We start from the raw sequence: 13,123 nt of genomic DNA on the forward strand, positions 1-13,123 counted from the left end.
CTGAAAGGAGCATTGAAAAACTTACACAGGGAACGGTGCCTGGATGATTCAGTTGGTTGAGTATCCGACTCTTGATTTTGGCTCAGGTCCATGACCTCATGGTTGGTGAGCTCAAGCCCGAGGTTAGGCTCTGTGCTGACAGTGCAGAACCTGCTTGGGATTCTCTCTCTCTCTCTCTCTCTCTCTCTCTCTCTGCCCCTCCCCCACTCACACATACACCTGTGCTCTCTCTCTTTTTCCCTCAAAATAATAATAAATAAACATTAAAAGAAACTTACACAGGGAACAACTGTATAAACTTATCCCCTGGCAAGGCTATAGAAGGAGGTAGCACAAAGCAGGATACCCCTGGAAACCAAGAAAGACTCAGTGGACTCATTCATTCACAGAACTACATTTCTGCTTAGTGACAAATCAGAAATTGTTATCATGTTCTCTTGTCAGGAGAAGTCAACTCAAGTACAGAGTATTTCAGGAGTAAACCTATACTAATAGCTTATTATCAGATCCATATTAATTAAAAATGTTAAATTGAAAATATTTGAGATGTCCTTGATAGATGAAGTGATATTCTAATTTGTTTTGAAAGGTTCTACATAATCACAAGGTATACAGAAAAGAGATGTGATTTTTTTAGTCTTGAAACTCACAAAAATAATGGCCTGATAAAGAAAAGTGTTATTTTATATAATTAAAAATCAATAATTAAGCACACTTCTAAAGCTAATGTATTTTTAAAATCTATAATTAATACATATTTTAATGTCTTACACATGTATTTTTATCCTAAAGAAGTCTTTTGATTAATGCTGTCTTGTACGAAAATAGAGATTTTTCTCAACATACAAGGCAAGCATGTTCTTCATGATCATTCTGGATAAATAGGCTTCCGTGATGACATGAAAATGGAATATGACTTAGTGTTCTTGGCCAACATGTAGGTTATTCAACTCAGCATTTTTCTCCTAACAGGCACCATGACACAGATTGTTGAAATAATCTTTTGTTTTCCTGAGTATTATTCTAAAATTAAGCAATGCAGTCTTAAACCACCCACCTTTTCAGATTACTCCTCTAACACTTCAACTGAAGCTGTTCTCTAAATCTTGTTAATACATTATAAATTCAGACTATATCCATTCCAACAAGAAAGGTACACCTCATAAAATGATTATACTATGGTGAATAGTATTCCCTTTTATTTGCCTTCAATTTTCTTCTCTTTTGGTTCAAAGCAGGTTCTTTATAACTGAATTCAGTTAAATATATCTTTAATTCCCATAATTGCAAACTCCCTCCTTTGTCAACTTCACAGTTTTTATCATTTTAGTCTGCAAGCCACATCATTTAAGTCTGTTCTCAAAAGACAAACTCTTATCACTTTGATGTTTTTTTTGCATGCTGTGATCAGGATTTAAAAAGCTTTCATTTTATCCCTCTTGAAGTGCAACAACCCCATATATAAGAAACAGGTATAGACTCAGCAATTTGCCCAAGAAAAATTGTGTGTGTGTGTGTGTCTGTGTGTCTGTGTGTGTTTAAAATATTTCTATAGCTAACCAATAGTGTCAGCGTTGATTTTTTTGTGTGTTTTTTTTAACTTTTAATAGAGTTGCACATTGATTTCCTTAAGAAAGTAATTAACTAAACCTTGAAAGTGTCTGGCTAAATATTTGATCAAAGAAATGATATCATAGACCACAGAGCAAAACATAAGCAAACAACCAAACTTGGTGCTGGAAAAAATTCTTCCCTTTCTTTGGAAAAAGTGACTATTCATACCTTTGTTAAATCTTGAAACACAATTTTTAGTGTTTCAAAAATAAAGGAAATGTGCCTCTTTTAAACAGTACCTAGTAACCCCCACATTATTGTCCAGCACATTATTTATATCCATAAGTGGTTAGCTCAGTGTTCTCCTTGACTTCCTATTAGGAGGATGGGGAATAATTTTTCCTGTCTGATAGTTGTTGAACAAAGCTGCCTCCCCCTGAGGCTGACTTCAGTATGTCAAACAAATGACTGTTCTCTCACAAATAAATGACAATACACCTGTTGGTTGCCTTTTGAATTCACACTTAATGGGCCCCCTTCCAGGGCTTCGAATGTGCAGGTGTCCTTTCTTAACGCCAGACTCAACGAGTTCACAGTATTATTTTTTAATAGTTTCTGCAGCAGTTATGTTCTTAAAATTGTCATCCGTATGAGGCATGATTGAAACACATATACTGAAATGCACACACTAACTTAAAATTAGAAATCTTTGTTAGCAACAAGGATTGGCAGACATTATTTATAGTTATATTTCTGTACGTCGATCAGAAAAGTCATAATTGGAGAAAGAAGAAGATATATTATCACTTGTATGGATATACTTTTAATAGATAAGGAGAAATGGTTTAGGCAAACACTCGCCTCTTCATTAAAAATACCATTGATAGAATTTAATGAAATAAGGGGATTTGCTATTCTGTATTTATGTTAGCATTGACCAGTTATTTGCACATCCACTTGCTCCTATTCAGGTACTAAGGTGTAGTTAACTAAGGCTTTGGGCTCAGAATGATCTCTAATATTGAATACTGGCTCCACCAATTAGAAAAGTTACTTCTACTTTGAATCTTGGTATACTCATTTGCAAACTGGAAATAATAATTCAGACTGTTGTTGTAGAGATCAGATAAAATGACATGAGTCTAAGACACTGTCTTGTATATACTATGAATTCAGGAAACGTTCTTTTTTTCCCTCTTGTATCTTTAGAGGACACAAAAATATAATGCATACATGGTTCAGGTATAAAAATAATGCAGAATATGAATTTGCACAACACTGGACTTTAATCCTCGGAATAATTCATTTTGACTCACTACTTTCTACTTTTTGAGTTCGTCAACTATTTTTTTTCTCAGTAATAAAAGGAAATGATAAAATATGCCTTCCTCTGGCTCCTAGGATGACTACACAAATTGTACTTATTAACTTATGTGCAAACTCTTTTAGGATTCTAATTTTTTATTCTGGGATTCAGGTTAACCTTCTTCTTGCTCTGTTTGTGTGCTGTTTTTTTTTCTCTCTCTTCCCAGAAACCAAAACTCTCTGTACTTCCTCTCTCAAGTTTCTTTCCCCAGACCTAAGTTTGGATTGCTCTCTTAGTCATTGTTTTATTCTACTGGTTTGAGAACTAGACATTCTATTCTTTGTGTGTGCATCCTTGTGTGTGTATTGCTGGTCTTTAAATTTTACATCCAAACTTATCAAGCTTCTCAAAACAATATCAGAGGTTAGACAATTTCTTTACCATTCTCTTGAATCAAACAATAGGGTTGAAGTATTCTAATTACTATCAGAAACACTGATTAAAGTATTGTTATTCTCTGCCCTAGAACTTGCTTGAAGTATTGCTGTTAACCCTACAAATTGTTATTCTTGTATTATACAGATGGTATTTCTTTAATTTTAATTAAATACCTAAAATCCTGCCTTTACTCTTCCTTCTTGCATCTTTTATTTTCCATCTGGGATAGTTTCCTTCTTTAAAAGTCTCATCCTTCCTGTTTTTTGGTGGTAAAATTTCTGTTATTGCGTGAAGGTTTTTTTCTTTTTTCTCATACTTGTTCTGAATTCATAAGCCTAGAAAAATGGTTACTTCCTCTAAACACATTAAAACTAATATTCTACTATCTGGATCATTATGGACACTAGAAAATCTGCTGTTTAATTTACAATTCCTTGTGTATTATGTGAATTTTATCTCTGGCTTCCTTTAGTTATTCCCTTTGTCTTTGATTACCTTGAGTTTCACTAGGCTGGATTAGCATATGCATGCATATCAAAGAGGTAAATCTCTTAGAAATTTATTGATTTTTCTTCCTTCTAGTGCCTTTAATTATAATAGATTTTTAAGTTTTTTCCTGCATTTGGCAACTTTTGATTGTGAATTCATATTTAACAGAATACCACTGGGAAATCTTGAATGACTTGGATTGAGTATTTTTTTCCCCAGAAAAAAATATCTAATTTCTTCTGAATGGGGTCAGGGTATGCCACAGCCTGAAAACATTTTAATTTGATTTCTCACAGCAGGGAGCCCAGATTTAGGTGGAAATATGAATTCAAAACCCAGAATAACCTGAAACAACAGGCCTGGGGCTACAAATTTTAAGGAGACTGTTCTGTGCCACAGAGAGAAGGAGCAGACCTGAATTGTCTTCATCAGTTCCTTTTATGGTAGACCGTTCTTCTCCCCTGTGTACTCCTTCACTGAAATTAAAACACTTAAAAGTGTCCTGATCTTCACAAAAGTGTGGTTCAGAGTCTAGGTTTTGTTCCCACACAAGTCCTTGTTTCCCATTTCCCTTATGGTGTATTTATTCTGGAATATTCTGGATCCCTTGTACTACCTTGGCCTTTAAAGTGGATTGGCACCAAAGCTTGCCTTTTAAGTTTTATTTTTAAGTTATAGCTTATGTTAATCTTCCGTGTTCTTTGATACTTCATGTATTCTCTCTTGAAGTCTGCAGTGCGTTACCATCTATTTTGTTGTCATTTTCCTGCATCTGAGCGTCATTTGTCCCTGCAGAATATGTCAGAATTCCCAATTCTCCACATTGCAGGTAGTGGTGCTGAAAGTTATTTTTTAAGTTGTACAACTCTTTCATAATTTAAGTTAAATTATTGATTATTCATGTCTGAAACATTAAAATTGATCATGCATACTAACATGAGATCAAAACTAATAATTTATGATAGCAATGAATTACAGAAGAACAAGTTCAAGTGTTACAAATGTAAAATGGTGAATTCTTCTACAATATTTAAACTCCTTTAGGTAGCATTTTAAGTATTATTGAAAAATATTACTCAGATACAAAAGATGGCAAAATAATTGTGAAATCTGACTGCAACACCTACCAATTTCTAAGGCTACAAAGTTTTAGGCAAAGGTTATTTGGTAACAACTTGCTCGGTCTTTCCAAACTGGGAAGAAAATACAAGGGGAGTATTGGTAAATATACAATTGTATCATTAGATTTTTCTCAAACTCAAAATATAGTCCTCACATAAATAGGAACTAAAAAATAAATACCTCATCCATTTGTCCTGGATACCTAAGTGAAACTTTTTTTTCTTAATGCAAAATGAGGGAAAACTTAGCTGTGAAAACAAAAGATAACTGAAATGCTTTGATAGCAATTCTGTATTCCCAGCAGCAGTACTCTTGGGTTTGGTTTGACAGTCAAGCTGACAGAGCTCAGTAGGCTAGTCTGCACTATGTTTACTAAGTTTTAGGAAGTGATTCAGGACTGGAAGTATACAGCGTGCACAACAGAGGAGAGATCTCATAAGTCTCTCTACTCAGTCATGATGTCCAGGTCATTCTGACTCAGAATGAGCATTCAGAAGTGACTGTGTGAATATGACCAATATGATATCTTTTCACCTTTTATACCTAGCTAGTCAGACCTACCATGTGTTGTTCTATCTCACCTATGAAATTTATTCATTACTCCATAACCAATTTCAGTAATGAAGTTAGGGTGTTTGGCTTGGTTCTTGGTCAGATTCGCCTCTCCCCCATCTAGTTTAGGCAAATTCCTAACAATTCCTTGAGTTATTATTGAAAAGGGAAGAACAAAGAAGAAAGTGATGAATATTCAGGTTTCCTGGAAGCTAACTCTTAACCCTTTGTCTGCATATGGGTATGGCAATGGAAAATTACCTGCCAGATAGCATGCTGAAAATTACTAGGAAGTCTTACTTCTGACTCCATCCTACAAAATGCAGCTTTATGTACGGACATAGAATAAAATAGAGGGTTACTGGAATATCCTTGACATAGAAAGGAAAAGTTCCGGTGTGAGGACAGGATACATGCAGATGAGATGCACACCAACAGATGTCCCTTTCATAAGTGAAGAATAATAGTGCTCAAAAGTAGTTACATTAAGAAGCTCCAAGGTTCAAACAGCAAGAAAACTAAGTTGATAGAGGACAACATAACAGGAATCTTTCTTACAGGATACAACTTCTCCCAATAACAAGTGTTATTGGTGATAGCACATATTTTTTAGCAAAACAGTTTGTGCTGATGAATAATCTTAGAAAAAAGAAACATGAAAACTGTGAAAAATCATTTTGTTAGGGTTTTTTGTTTGTTTTTCTTTCTTTTTTTTCCTGATCAGTAAACAAATAATTCTTCTAGGGGGATAAATAGAATCAGTTGACAGGAAATATTAGAACTATTTTCATAAATGATATCGAATATATAGTCAAGGTAGTAGCATGTAAAGAGATTAAGACACATGAAGAGGACAGTGTATTTTTAAAAAAAAACTCCAGGAAGTGCATTAATCTCTAACTCTTGGAGGTAGGAGTCAGATCATAATTCACTATAAAAGTGTATCAAATCCTGGAACCAATATTAAAGTAAAAAAAAAGGTATATCATTTTCATATAATGTCTTATATGTACATTAATACCCCAGTTAACTCATTCAGGAGAAGATATTCTGGTTTGGTTATGTAAATCTTCTTGTTGCATAATGATCCTGGCCAGCCTATTCCTTTGCTGGGAATAGAGCCCCAGGGTTACCTCTACTTTTATCTGTATGCAACCATGAATCAAAAATCATCAATCTAGGGTTTCTGGTTTTGGATAAGATGCAATAATCTGTGAAACCTGAACAATACTGATGGAGCAGTTCTTTGAGGACTCTAAACAGTAAATGGTGGCAAGTAGATTGGAGAAGAGGACCATAATCCAAAGCACCACAGAACTGGTAATATTTATCTTTTCTTTTATCCTTCAGTATCCCATGGCCTACATTCACAACAGACTGCAACATGGAAGTAGGCATCAGCACAGACTTAGAGAACACCCAGGGAAGCCCTCTAGTTTAGGCTTGAGGAGGAGGAAAATGGTTTTCTAATAGCAACAGCAGCATCAAAGGCCTGTCTGCAGCCACGTAAACTCTGATTGGCTAACTTCCTCTTGGATTGAAGTAGCTGTAGCCATGAGGGTGAGGCCAACTACATTTCTTTTTTCTCTCTCTCTTCTCCCAGCAAATGCCATGACATGGATGAAACTCATAGAGCTCCAGAGTTGGATAAATAAATCCCTACCTCTCTGTCTAGGGGAAAAAAAAGGGGGGGGGATCGTGAGGGATTGGAAAGTACTGGGAAGATCCCAGAGAGGGAGCAGCTCCGGAAAGTTGACACATACTTTCTTTTAATGAACACCTGGGGTCTCTACAGATGAATGGATCTACTGCTGAAGTACACACTGAAGATGTTGAGAATTGAATTTAATTAAAGACAACTGACTAGTTTCCAGACTCATAATGGAGTAGGGCACATGCAAGACAGATTTGAATAGCATTGTCAAGACTGAAAATGGAATTGGCTTTGAATTCACAAGTCACAGAAGACTGGTTAAATCTTGTGACCTGACCCTAATTGAGTTGACTTCCTGCTACAAAATTAAACTATCTCTGTAAGATGTATACGTGATGTAGATTCCTAAAACTTAATATTCAAAATGTCCTGGATACAATTAAAATCTATCTAACAGGTAACAAGGAAAGTATCAACTCACATATGAATATTCAGTCAAAAGATGCCAACACTTTGATGGCACAGTACTTAAGATTACTAGACAAACAACTTTGAAAGTTATTATAAAAGTATTCTAACAAAGGTGAACATTCCTGAAAGAAATGGAAAGAGAAAATTTCAGCAAATAAGTAGAAATTATAAAGAAGAAACTAATAAAAATTTAGAATTGAAAAAATAATTGTATGGCTCAATGGCAGAATGGAAATGATGGAGGAGAGGGTCTGTAAACTTCAACACAGATTGATGGAAAGTGCAAGATAAACAACAGAACAAAGATTTTAAAAAAATGTTGTAGGATCTTTGAAATAATTCCTAAAGTCTGCTGTTCATCACCACTGTCCCAGAAAGAAAGGTAAAAAAGTGGGAAGGAAAAAAAAAATTTGAACTTCCCAAATACAGTGAAGGATATAAACATACAGATTCAAGAAGCTCAGCAAAACCCAAACAGATAAATTCAAAGAAATTCATTTCTAAACACAGTCAAATCAAATGGCTGAAAACTAAAAATAAAATACCCCCAATTCTTCAAAGCATTCAAGAAAAACAATGTTTGAGTGTCTGTATATTTGTCATCAGAAATCATGGAGACGAGGAAAACTAGAAAGATACTTTTAAAGTGCCGAAATAAAAGAACCATTTTCCCAGAATTCTATATCAAGCAATAACAATCTCCAAGAATAAACATGAAATAAAGCGTTCTCACATAAAGGGAAACTAAGAACTTTGTGATGTCAGAACTGCTCTAAAAGAACTGCTAAAGGTAAATTGTCAAATAAAAATGAAATAATACCAGAAGGGTACCCGAAACATCAGAAATGGAAGTACAGCCATAGAAACGGCAAAATTTTGAGAAAATATAATAGAGCACTGTTTTCTTGGTTCTTTAAAATACATTAGACAGTTCAGAGCAAAAATTATGACATAGATTTTTTAATGCATGCATCATTTAGGATAACTATATAATAAAGGGGGTATGGAAAACTATATACTAATAAGGTTGCTACACTATATTGTAGAAATGCAAAGAGTAAGGGAAGTATTTGAATTGTTGTACCTATAGCAACCCACACAAACTTTATAGTGAGATATTGTCTAAAGTACAATAGATAAATTCAAATAGATTTGACCTAAATGTAAGACAGAAAGCCATCAAAATCCTACAGGAGAAAACAGGGAACAATCTCTTTAACCGTGGCTGCAGCAACTTCTTACTAGACATGTCTCTGGAGACAAGAGAAGCAAAAGCAAAAATGAAATATTGAGACCTCATCAAGATAAAAACTTCTGCACAGTGAAGGAAACAGCAAAACTAAAAGGCAACCGATGGAATGGGAGAAGATATTTGCAAGTGACATATCAGATAAAGGGTTAGAATCCAAAATCTATAAAAAAAACTTATCAAACTCAACACCCAAAAAACAATCCAGTGAAGAAATGGGCAAAAGATGTGAACACTTTTCCAACGAAGACATCCAGATGGTTAACAGACATGTGAAAAGATGGTCAAAATCACTCATCATCAGGGAAATGCGAATCAAAACCACAATGAGATACCAACTCACACCAGTCAGAATGTCTAAAATTAACAACTCAGGCAAAAACAGATATTGGCAAGGATGAGGAGAAAGAGGAACCCTTTTGCAATGTGGGTGGGAATGCAAAATGGTGTAGCCACTCTGGAAAACAGTATGGCATTCTGCAAAAAAATAAAAATAGAGCTACCCTACAATCCAGCAATTGCACTACTAGGTATTTATCTAAAGGATGTAAAAGTACTGATTCAAAGGGACACATGCACCATAATATTTATAGCAGCACTATCCACAATATCCCAAATTATGGAAAAGAGCCCAAATGTCCACCAACTGATGAATGGGTAAAGAATATGTGGGGTGTGTACACACACTCCCACACACAAATACACACACACAATGGAATATTACTCAGTGATCAAAAAGAATGAAATCTTGCCATTATGTGGATGGACCTAGGGTGTATTATGCTAAGCAAAATAAGTCAGAGAAAGATAAATATCATATGATTTCACTTATATGTGGAATTTAAGAAATAAAACAGATGAACATAGGGGATGGGAAGGAAAAATAGGATAGACACAGGGAGGGAGGCAAACCATTAGACTCTTAAATACAGAGAACAAACTGAGAGTTACTGGAGGGGCATGGGGGGGATGGACTAGATGGGTGATGGGAATTAAGGAGGATTTGCTGGGATGAGCACTAGGTGTTGTATGTAAGTGCCAAATCACTATATTCTACCTCTGAAACCATTATTACACTATATGTTAACTATTGGAGCTAAAAAAATTTAAAAAAGAAAAAGATTCAAATAGAATTAAAAAATGATCAAATAAAACAAAAGGCGTGAGAAGAGGGGAAAAAAGATGAAAAATGGAACAATCAGAAAGCAAATAATAAAAATGGTAGACCTAGATCCTAGATCAGTTAGCACACTGAATACAAAAGGTTTAAACATGTTGATTAAATACAAAGATTATCAGGATGGATTTAAAAGCATGAAAGAAATATCTACAATACATGTGTTCACTTCAAATATAATTATATATGTAGATTATATGTAAATGATGGGGGAAACATAGATGCACACATAAATCAAAAGAAAACTAGGATGGTGATACCAAGTCTAATCTAGACTTCAGAACAAGAAAAATTACCACAGATAAAGGGAAACATTACATAAGAAGATAAAACAACCCCAAATGTGTATGTACCTAACAACAGAGCTTCAAAATATATAAATCAAACACTGACAAAAATGACAAGATAGACAAATCCACAAATACAGACTTCAGGATTCCTTTCTCTATAATTGATGGAGCAAATACAGAAAAGGAACAAGAATATAGAAGAACTAAACTGCACTAATGAATTAATTGATTCTAATCACCCACCTACAGCAGTATATGCCTTCTTTCCATAGACGTGGTACATACACAAAACTAGCTCATATCTGGATCATAAAGCAATCATCAACAAATAGAAACAAATTGAAATCATAGAGTATGATCTCTGATCATAATGCATGAAATAAAAAATTTTTTTAACATTTATTCATCTTTGAGAGACAGAGAGAGACAGAGCATGAGCGGGGAAGGGGCAGAGAGAAAGGGAGACACAGAATCGGAAGCAGGCTCCAGGCTCTGAGCTGTCAGCATAGAGCCCGATGTGGGGCTTGAACTCACGAATTGCGAGATCATGACCTGAGCCAAGTCAGGAGCTCAACCGACTGAGCCACCCAGGTGCCCCAATAATGCATTAAATTAAAAATCTGTAACAAAGATAACAGATCAACAAATATTTAGAAATTTAATAATATAATTTAGCTTTCAAAGAGTTCTTGGGGGAAATTAGTATATATTTTGAACAGAGTGAAAGTAAAAATATAGCATGTTAAATAGAAATCATAAAATTAAATGCTTAAGACTTGACAAAATTAAGAATCTTAAGAAACTAGGAAAAAGAAGAGCAACATAACCCTAGAGTGAGTAGAAGTTAGAGTATATGAAAGTTAAGAGCAGAAATCATCCAAAATGAAAATAGAAATAAAAGAAAGAAAATAGGGGAGCATGGGTGGCTCAGTCAGTTAAGTGTCTAACTTCGGCTCAGATCATGATCTCACGGCTCTTGAGTTAGATCCCTGTGTTGGGCTCCATGTTGACAGCTCAGCCTGGAGGCTGCTTCCAATTCTGTGTATGTGTGTGTGTGTGTGTGTGTGTCTCACTCTCTCTCTCTCTCTGCCTCTTCCCTACTTGTGCTCTCTCTCTCTCTCTCAAAAATAAATATTTAAAAAAACTAATAAAAAATTTTTATAAAGAAAATATATAAAAACAAAAGCCGTTTTTTAAAAAGGTTAAAAAATAACAAAACATGATACACTTCCAGTAAGATTAGCAAGGACAGAAGACCAATTATCAGTATCAAGAATGTGACTTTTACTCAGGTTGTGATTTCATGGTTCAAGAGTTCAAGTACACATTGGGCTTTCTGCTGTCAGTGTGGACCCTGCTTCAGATCCTCTGTCCACCTGTCTCTCTGCCCCTCCTCCACTCATTCTTGCTTGCTCTCCCAAAAAATAAACTTAAAAAAATGAAGACAAAATATGTTCATGTACTTGAATATTCAACATAGTAATGATACCGCTTCAACCCAATATGACCTATAGATTTAACGTAAATCAATAGAAATCTCAACAGTTTATTTTCTTGTTTGCTCATACAGACAATTGATTCTAAAATGTATCTAGGAAGGAGAAAGATCCATGAATAACAAAAATAGTTTTGAAAAAGAACAGAGATTTTTACTTTCTTACTTCAAAAGCTACTATAAAGCTACAGTAATCAAGACAGTAGAGTATTGGCAAAGGAATGGTCTGTCAGATAAATAGAACAAAAAAGTCCACCTGTACAAATATGGCTAATGTTTTGACAAAGATGCAAAGGCAATTCCATGGAGAAAGGAAAAGCTTTTCAACAAATGATTTTGGAATACTTGGGCATCCATATTCAAAGAAAAGGTAATGCTTGTGAACTTTATGCCATATATAAAAATTAGCTCAAGATTGATTATAGATCTACATGCAAAACACAAAACTGTAACACTTTTAGAAAAATCATAAGGGAAATCTTCATGACCTATGGTTGGACTTAGATTTTACACCTAAGGAAGTCCATAAAAGAAAAAAAAAGATAAACATCAGCAAAGTCAGAAACCTTGCTCTTTTAAAGACATTTTTAAGAGAATGAAAAGACAGGCCAAAGAAAGATCAAAAATATTTTCAAAACACATATCTGACAAAGAATTTGTCTCCAGAATATAAACATGTTTCAAAATGCAATAGTAAAAATCAAGTATAAAGGGCAAAAGACTTGCACAGATATTTTACCAAAGAAGACTTAGGGAAATCAAACATATGAAAAAATGTGAAAATCAAAACCATTAGGAAAATGTAAATTAAAACCATAAACTATTGTTACACATCTATTAGAATAAATACAATTAAACTAAATAAACTCTAATAATACCTAGTGCTGATGAGGATATAGAGTAACAGAAATTCTTCATATATTGCCCAAGAGGATGCAAAATGGTACATCAATTTTACAAGATAATTTTGTAGGTTTTGTTAAGTTTAACATCGGCTTACATATGACTCAGAATCCAACTCGTTGGTATTTACCATAGAAAAATAAAAATTTGTGTTCACACAAATATCTATACAAGAATGTTTATGACAGCTCTATTCATGATTGCTAGGCCTGTCAACACCCCAAATATCCTTCAGTGGTTGAATGTGTAAGCAAACTCTGGTATATCCATAATATAGAATACCACCAGGCAATTAAAAGGAACATATTTTGTGTATACACACATCTTGGATGATCTCAGAGGCCTTATGCTGAGTGAATGGAGCCAGTATCAAAAAGTACAAATTCCATGTTCCCTTGTATATTATATTCTCTAAAAAGAGAA

Source organism: Prionailurus viverrinus, chromosome A1, assembly GCF_022837055.1.
Source record: "Prionailurus viverrinus isolate Anna chromosome A1, UM_Priviv_1.0, whole genome shotgun sequence".
NCBI classification, from domain to species: Eukaryota; Metazoa; Chordata; class Mammalia; order Carnivora; family Felidae; genus Prionailurus; species Prionailurus viverrinus.